The following is a 7,362-nucleotide window of genomic DNA, read 5'->3' on the forward strand; positions in this document are numbered from 1 at the left end:
AGCGCTGAGAACCAGTTAGTGATCAGGTCAATCATCCCGACCAACCTGGGACACTGTAAAAACAGATGTGCCAGAGTTTCAGGTTCAGCACAGAATGGACACTCCTCCCCAACAGTAGGATCCAGGTGTACCAGATACATGTTGGTGGCTATGGCTCCATGTATTATCCTCCATTGGAGGTCAGCTGTCCTCTTATCAATAGGCAGTTTGTATAGTGTTCGCCAGCGGCCTTTGGGGAGGCACCTGGACCAAGCACACCCGCCCACCTCGTCGATTTTACCCCTTCCAGGGAAGAGGCATGGGACACCTTTACACATGTTCTGTACATGGCCTTCTTTCCCACCTCCTTGAACTCCCCCAGCTCCGGGTATCGAAGGAAAGCAGCATCCCCACGTCCTCCTCGAATGCCCCCGCCGCAGCACTAACAATCAGTGCAGGGAACACATAATCCAGACCCTCCTTCCACCGATCAGAGTTGGAAGTGTCAGTCACATACTGCAGATGAAGTACTGGCAAAGGAATCACAGACCTCAGCGACGACCTTCCTCAGTAGGCGAGACGATCGGATCCCCCGCTCTTTCTCCCAGCTCCTCCAACGACCTATTCCTGTTCCACATCAGATGACCCAGCTTAGTACACCCCACGCCTAACAGGCATGAACGTGGGCTAGCTGAACCCAGAACACGGGACTGGATGGCAGTGTTGTGAAAAAGAGGCTCTTCAAAAAGCCACATCCCTGGTGGCGTGCAGGCCTTACGGGACTTGACCAGAACTCTCCAAGCCTGCATAACAGACTCATAAAATGGAGTCAGGCCAGGCAACTCACCCCCCTCCAGCTTTAAGAGGAAAAGATGCTTGTCTAAGCCCAAACAGCCCGCTCTCCTCATCAATGCGTAGGCTGTGTCAACCCAGCTAGAACCGTCACTGTACAACAGTCTCTGGGCTGCTTGAAGCCGGAAAGCCATGATCCTGGAAGAAATGTCCACCAGGCCTTGCCCACCCTCGTGCAGTGGCAGGTACAGGGCTGAAGCTTTAATCCAATGTTGTCCAGACCAGAAGAAGTTGACAAGGGTCCTCTGAAGCTCTTGTATCAGACCCTTTGGTGGCTGTAAAATCATTAGTCTGTGCACAGGGTAGAGGCAGCTAGGTTATTAGCTACCAGTACCCTTCCCTATAAGACAGCTGGGGCAGCACCCATTTCCATCTTGACAGTCTGGCACACACTTTCTCCACTACACCCTCCCAGTTCTTTTCTGAAAGACATCGGAGCCTAGAAAAACCCCAAAGTCTTCATCCCATCTCTGCCCCACTGAAGCCCCCTGGTAACCGTGGAGCGGACCCCATCTGAAGCTGGCCTGCCCACAGCGCTTCACTCTTTCCCCAATTGACTCTAGCTGAGGAGGCCCCCTCATACACCTTTAAGGCGTCTGAGAGAACCTTAACATCCTCATCCCCTGTAATAAAAACTGTCACGTCATCTGCATACGCAGACAGTGCTATCGTGGGACCCTTCATTACACCTGGCACAGAGAAACCAGTAAGCTTCGCTCTTAAAAAGCAAAGCATTGGTTCAATCGCCAGACTGTATAACTGCCCTGAAATTGGGCATCCCTGCCTGATGCCCCTTTGGACAGGGATGGGACAACTCAAACCACCCCCACCTTCACCATACACGAGGCCCCAGCATACAGTAACTTCATCCAAGACAAAAAACATCCCCAACCCCAAAGGCTTTCATTGTTTTAAACAAGTACTGGTGGTCCACACGATCAAAGCCTTCTCCTGATCCAAAGAAAGTAAACCCACATTTACATCAGACAGTTTACAAATGTCCAAAACATCTCTTATTAGAAACAAGTTGTCAACAATAGAGCGATCAGGTACACAGTAGGACTGGTCCTTGTGGACCAACAATCCCAGATACTCTTTCAACCTGTTTGAGAGACATTTAGAAACAATTTTATATTCTGCACACAGCAAAGCAACAGGTCTCCAATTTTTTATGAGAGCCAAATCCCCCTTTTTGGCAACAGTGAAAGTACCGCACGTTGACAAGATACAGGAAGAGAGCCCTCATGAAAAGATTCACACACCACTTCATAAAAATCCTCCCCAATAGACCCCCCAAAAGTGCTTGTAAAACTCAGATGGTAAACCATCAATGCCAGGGGCTCGGCCTGTTGAGAGCTGCATAACTGCTGTGGACAGCTCTTGCAGTGTAATGTCAGAGTCCAATGCGACTCTTTGCTCAGGTCCCAATTGAGGAAGACCGTGTAACAACTGTTCAGTACACAGAGAGTCACAATCCTCCGCCTTATAGAGGGCAGAATAGAAATCCACGGCATGTTGACGCATTTCACTGTCGTCCGTGGTCACCTTCCCATCAGGGAGACGAAGGCAGACCATCTGTTTACGTTGCAATGTCGACTGTCCTAGGTTAAAAAAAAAGCACTAGGAGCATCCATATCCTTGAGGGAAGCGAACGAGACCTAATCAAGGCACCCTTCACTCTTTCATGCAGAAACGACCTCAATTCATGTTTCTTGTCCTGTAAGTTCATGACTAGTCCGGGGGTCATTCTGAGTGAGCAACTTCAATTCAATAGATTTAATGTTCTGCTCAAGGGCCCTGATAGTCTCTTTAACTTCAATTCGAGACAGAGCAGTATACTGTTGACAAAATAATCGTATTTGGGCCTTCCCAACCTCCCACCATTGTCTCAAGGACTCAAAATTCCCTTTTGTAACCCTCCATTTTTCCCAAAACAACAAAAACCTTTCACAAAACATGACATCATGTAACAATTTAACATTAAAATACCAATAAGATGATGACCTTCGTGGACAGGACAAGTGAATATCAACAGTGACAATATGGTGATCAGAGAAACCCACAGGAGTAATGTCACACCTTCCAACCCTACTACAGTATTGCTCAGATACATACAACCTGTCTAACCTTGCTGCACTGACATGACCTTCATTAACTTTTAGCCATGTGTACTGCCTAACTTTTTCATTCCTTACTCTCCACACATCAGAAAGCTCAAACTCAGTTAATAGACCAGACAGACAAATTGCTGACCGCAGGTGAGGTTCTTCAGCGGTGCGATCAACAGTAAAATCCACTGTACAGTTCCAGTCCCCCCTAAAACCATACACCCCTCTTGGTCACACTGTCTTAAGGTTTCCTTTATTTTATCAAAAACAACAATACGCTCTGTACCCTCATTAGGAGCATAAACATTCAAAAAAACAAACAAAAACCCCATAACATTCACCTTGACCAATAAAACCCGACCCTTGACAATCTCTGTTGTAGATACCACAGTCACCCCTAAGCCTGAAGAAAACAAGATTGCCACCCCAGCACTGAAATTAGTACCATGACTGAGTATATGCTGCCCCTCACCACATACCCCAGTCAGCCGCATTTTCCTCATCACTATGTGTCTCCTGTAGGAAAACTACATTAAGCCTTTTCTGTTTTATTACTTCTAATACCCAAGCCCTCTTATTCCTGTCCCTTCCTCCATTAATGTTGAGAGAACCTACCCTTAGTACCTCCATATAGAAAAGACAAAGGAAAAGCAGAAGATACCACAGAGAAACCAGACAAAGAGAATAGAACACCCTATGAGGCATAATCATCATCATTATTTAAATTTTCTCTTAACCTGACCACGTTTCCCACCACCCTTTGCTGCTGCAACAGCAGTAACAAATTTCCTCAAGCCGAAACCGCTTCTTCTCACTCAACTGGTCTAACCCCACCGTCTTCTGTAACATCACAGCTGACCTCACAAACTTATCAACATCAAAATAATCTGCCAATTTGACAGATTTCCCAAAAGTCTGATCCAGAAACCCTTTTACCTCCTCTAGATCGTAAATTGAGTCCTCACCAGCTGATACCGTATCAAGAGAGATATCCATATCCATATCCTTCTCCTGATCCTCCTCAACTGAGGCCACAGACCACTGACTCCCCTCTACCACATCCCTTTCAGCACTCCCCACTTGCACCCCATCACTGCATACCAGGCATCTCCTCCACTGCCTGGGAGACTAGCCCCACCTGAACCCCATTACTCGTAGTGGGCATCTCCTCCACTACCTGGGAGACTAGCCCCACCTGAACCCCATTACTCTTAGTGGGCATCTCCCCCACTACCTGGGAGACTAGCCCCACCTGGACCCCATTACTCGTAGTGGGCATCTCCTCCACTACCTGGGAGACTAGCCCCCCTGTAACCCAGCACTCATAGTGGGCATCTCCTCCACTACCTGGGAGACTAGCCCCCCTGTACCCCAGCACTCATAGTGGGCATCTCCTCCACTACCTGGGAGATGAGCTCCACATGAACCCTCTCCTGTAACCCATTACTTTTTAGTGGGCATCTCCTCCACTACCTGGGAGATTAGCTCCACATGTACCCCCTCCTGTACCACAGCACTCGTACTGGGCACCTCTCACCAGTCTGAGGAAATGGCCCTTCAGATCCATCCTTACCTTCTACAACAATTTTTTTCTGCTGCATAACATTTCCCTCTGGTACAAGTTGCACCTCTGTGCCCTCAACACGGACAACTTGTTCCTCAGCAACAGATGCGTGTGGCTGTTCTACCACTGTCAGCCCACCTCTTCCTACATCAGTGGGCCCAGGCGTTACGAGGACCACCTGCGCCCTCCCTCTGCCTTCTCCCTTTTCGGGCAAGCATGTCGCTTATGACCAACATCCCCACACTCAAAACACCGTTGACTACCCGTACTAGCGCATAAGCCATATACAGTCTATTGTCATACTTGACTTTAAACGATAACTCCAAAGTCTGCTCCGGTGAGTCCAAAAACATAAACACCTGTCGCCGAAACGACATTACCTGTTTCAACGCTCGGGTGTTTGCAACCCAATGGGACAACCTTAATTGAACTTGCAAACTTCCCAAAGCGCAATAACTCGCGCTCCAATAGCTCATTTGGAATGAACGGTGACATTTGAAATCGTTACCCTTGTTGACGGAGAAAAAAGCGGCGTAACTTGAATAAACATTCCTTTAAGAAGTATGCCATGCTCAACCATACGATCAACAAGGCGCTCTTCTTTAAGAAATACCACCACCGCTTTATTCATCCGTGACGCATAAGCAACATTCTCATATCCTACCTTCTCTCCTACGGCGACCAGAACCTCTTCCACCGTGACAGTAGCTTCAGTAACACACCTAAAGCCGTGTCGAAGTGACAGGGACGGCGTCCCGATTCGGGCCGCCATCCCCACCAAAATTAGGGTAATTTGAAACCTAAAACAATATACTTAATTCTACCACAACAAAAAAATAGAAATAATAATCTTAATCATGCATAGAAGAAAAAAGGATATCACCAAGAAAAGGAAAACCCAGGATATCTAACTCTACACAACACTCGCACTTAGCACTCACTCAAACAATTCCCAGCACGCACCAAACACTCCCAGCATGCAGAGAGAGGAGAGAGAGAGAGAGAGAGAGAGAGAGAGAGAGAGAGAGAGAGAGAGAGAGAGAGAGAGAGAGAGAGAGAGAGAGAGAGAGAGAGAGAGAGAGAGAGAGAGAGAGAGAGAGAGAGAGAGAGAGAGAGAGAGAGAGAGAGAGAGAGAGAGAGAGAGAGAGAGAGAGACTCCTCAGAGGAGGAAGGGGAGGACCATCCTCCTCAGTGAATTTCATATTTTAAAATTCTTAAAACAATGAATAAGTTATCCTTTTTAGATAAAACTATACTAAATATAATCACGTCTCCAAATAATTGATTGAAGCCGGAGGACAGCTAGCTTCCATAGACTTACACAGGAATTAAGACAACTTCCGGAGGATGTCCTCCAACCTATCAGAGCTCTTGCAGCATGAACTGACATGTTGTCCACCCAATCAAAGGATCAGAGAATGAATCTAGTACTGAAAGCATAAGCTACAGCTAGCTAGCACTGCAGTGCATAAAATGTGGTGAGTAATTGACTCAAAGAGAAAGAGACAATAGTTGAACAGTTTTGAACAAATTAATTTCTTCCAAAATGAAGGAGAAGCAAGAGAGAAATAGAGAGAGAGATTTCGTGATTTTTTTTCTTCACTTTCAGTTTCACTTACTTAGCTAGCAAATGCAGCTAGCTAGTTTAGCCTACTCAAACACCCGGCTCCAACAGAGGGATGCTATGTTAGCTAGCTGGCTATGACTATCCAACACAACACTGGAACTCTTCCAAGTCAAGGTCATCTTTTGGTTTGATTAATTTATTGCCACCGGGGCCCACCGGTGTAACTGCTTACTGACTATTATTGGAGAATTTTAGTTAACTACTCTGTCTCACGTAAGGGCGGACAACATAACAAATCATTTATATGAATCATGCATGCTGTAGAAACGCCTATACGCCTATGGATTAAGAACCAATTAAAGGGTTAAAACAGAAATGGCTCTGTTATATTCACACCACTATTGTTTCCAAAAGCTGAGTGATAACAGGAGAAGAAGTTAGATTACGCCACCATTAAAAACAAACAAAGTGACTCAAGACGAAGAATTGGGCGGAACGATCAAAGTTGGGAAACAATGCTGGAGTGAACTGACCAGGGAGGGATTAAGCTAGAAGGCGAAGGGAAGGTGAGAGGAGGAGAGGGGCTAGAAGGCGAAGGGAAGGCGAGAGGAGGAGAGGGGCTAGAAGGCGAAGGGAAGGTGAGAGGAGGAGAGGGGCTAGAAGGCGAAGGGAAGGTGAGGGGAGGAGAGGGGCTAGAAGGCGAAGGGAAGGTGAGAGGAGGAGAGGGGCTAGAAGGCGAAGGGAAGGTGAGAGGAGGAGAGGGGCTAGAAGGCGAAGGGAAGGTGAGAGGAGGAGAGGAGCTAGAAGGCGAAGGGAAGGTGAGAGGAGGAGAGGGGCTAGAAGGCGAAGGGAAGGTGAGAGGAGGAGAGGGGCTAGAAGGCGAAGGGAAGGTGAGAGGAGGAGAGGGGCTAGAAGGCGAAGGGAAGGTGAGGGGAGGAGAGGGGCTAGAAGGCGAAGGGAAGGTGAGAGGAGGAGAGGGGCTAGAAGGCGAAGGGAAGGTGAGGGGAGGAGAGGGGCTAGAAGGCGAAGGGAAGGTGAGAGGAGGAGAGGGGCTAGAAGGCGAAGGGAAGGTGAGAGGAGGAGAGGGGCTAGAAGGCGAAGGGAAGGTGAGGGGGAGGAGAGGGGCTAGAAGGCGAAGGGAAGGTGAGGGAGGAGAGGGGCTAGAAGGCGAAGGGAAGGTGAGGGGGGAGGAGAGGGCTAGAAGGCGAAGGGAAGGTGAGGGGAGGAGAGGGGCTAGGGAAGGGAAGGGAAGGTGAGGGGAGGAGAGGGGCTAGAAGGCGAAGGGAAGGTGA

Source organism: Coregonus clupeaformis, chromosome 14 (assembly GCF_020615455.1).
Source record: "Coregonus clupeaformis isolate EN_2021a chromosome 14, ASM2061545v1, whole genome shotgun sequence".
In the NCBI taxonomy this organism is placed as follows: Eukaryota; Metazoa; Chordata; class Actinopteri; order Salmoniformes; family Salmonidae; genus Coregonus; species Coregonus clupeaformis.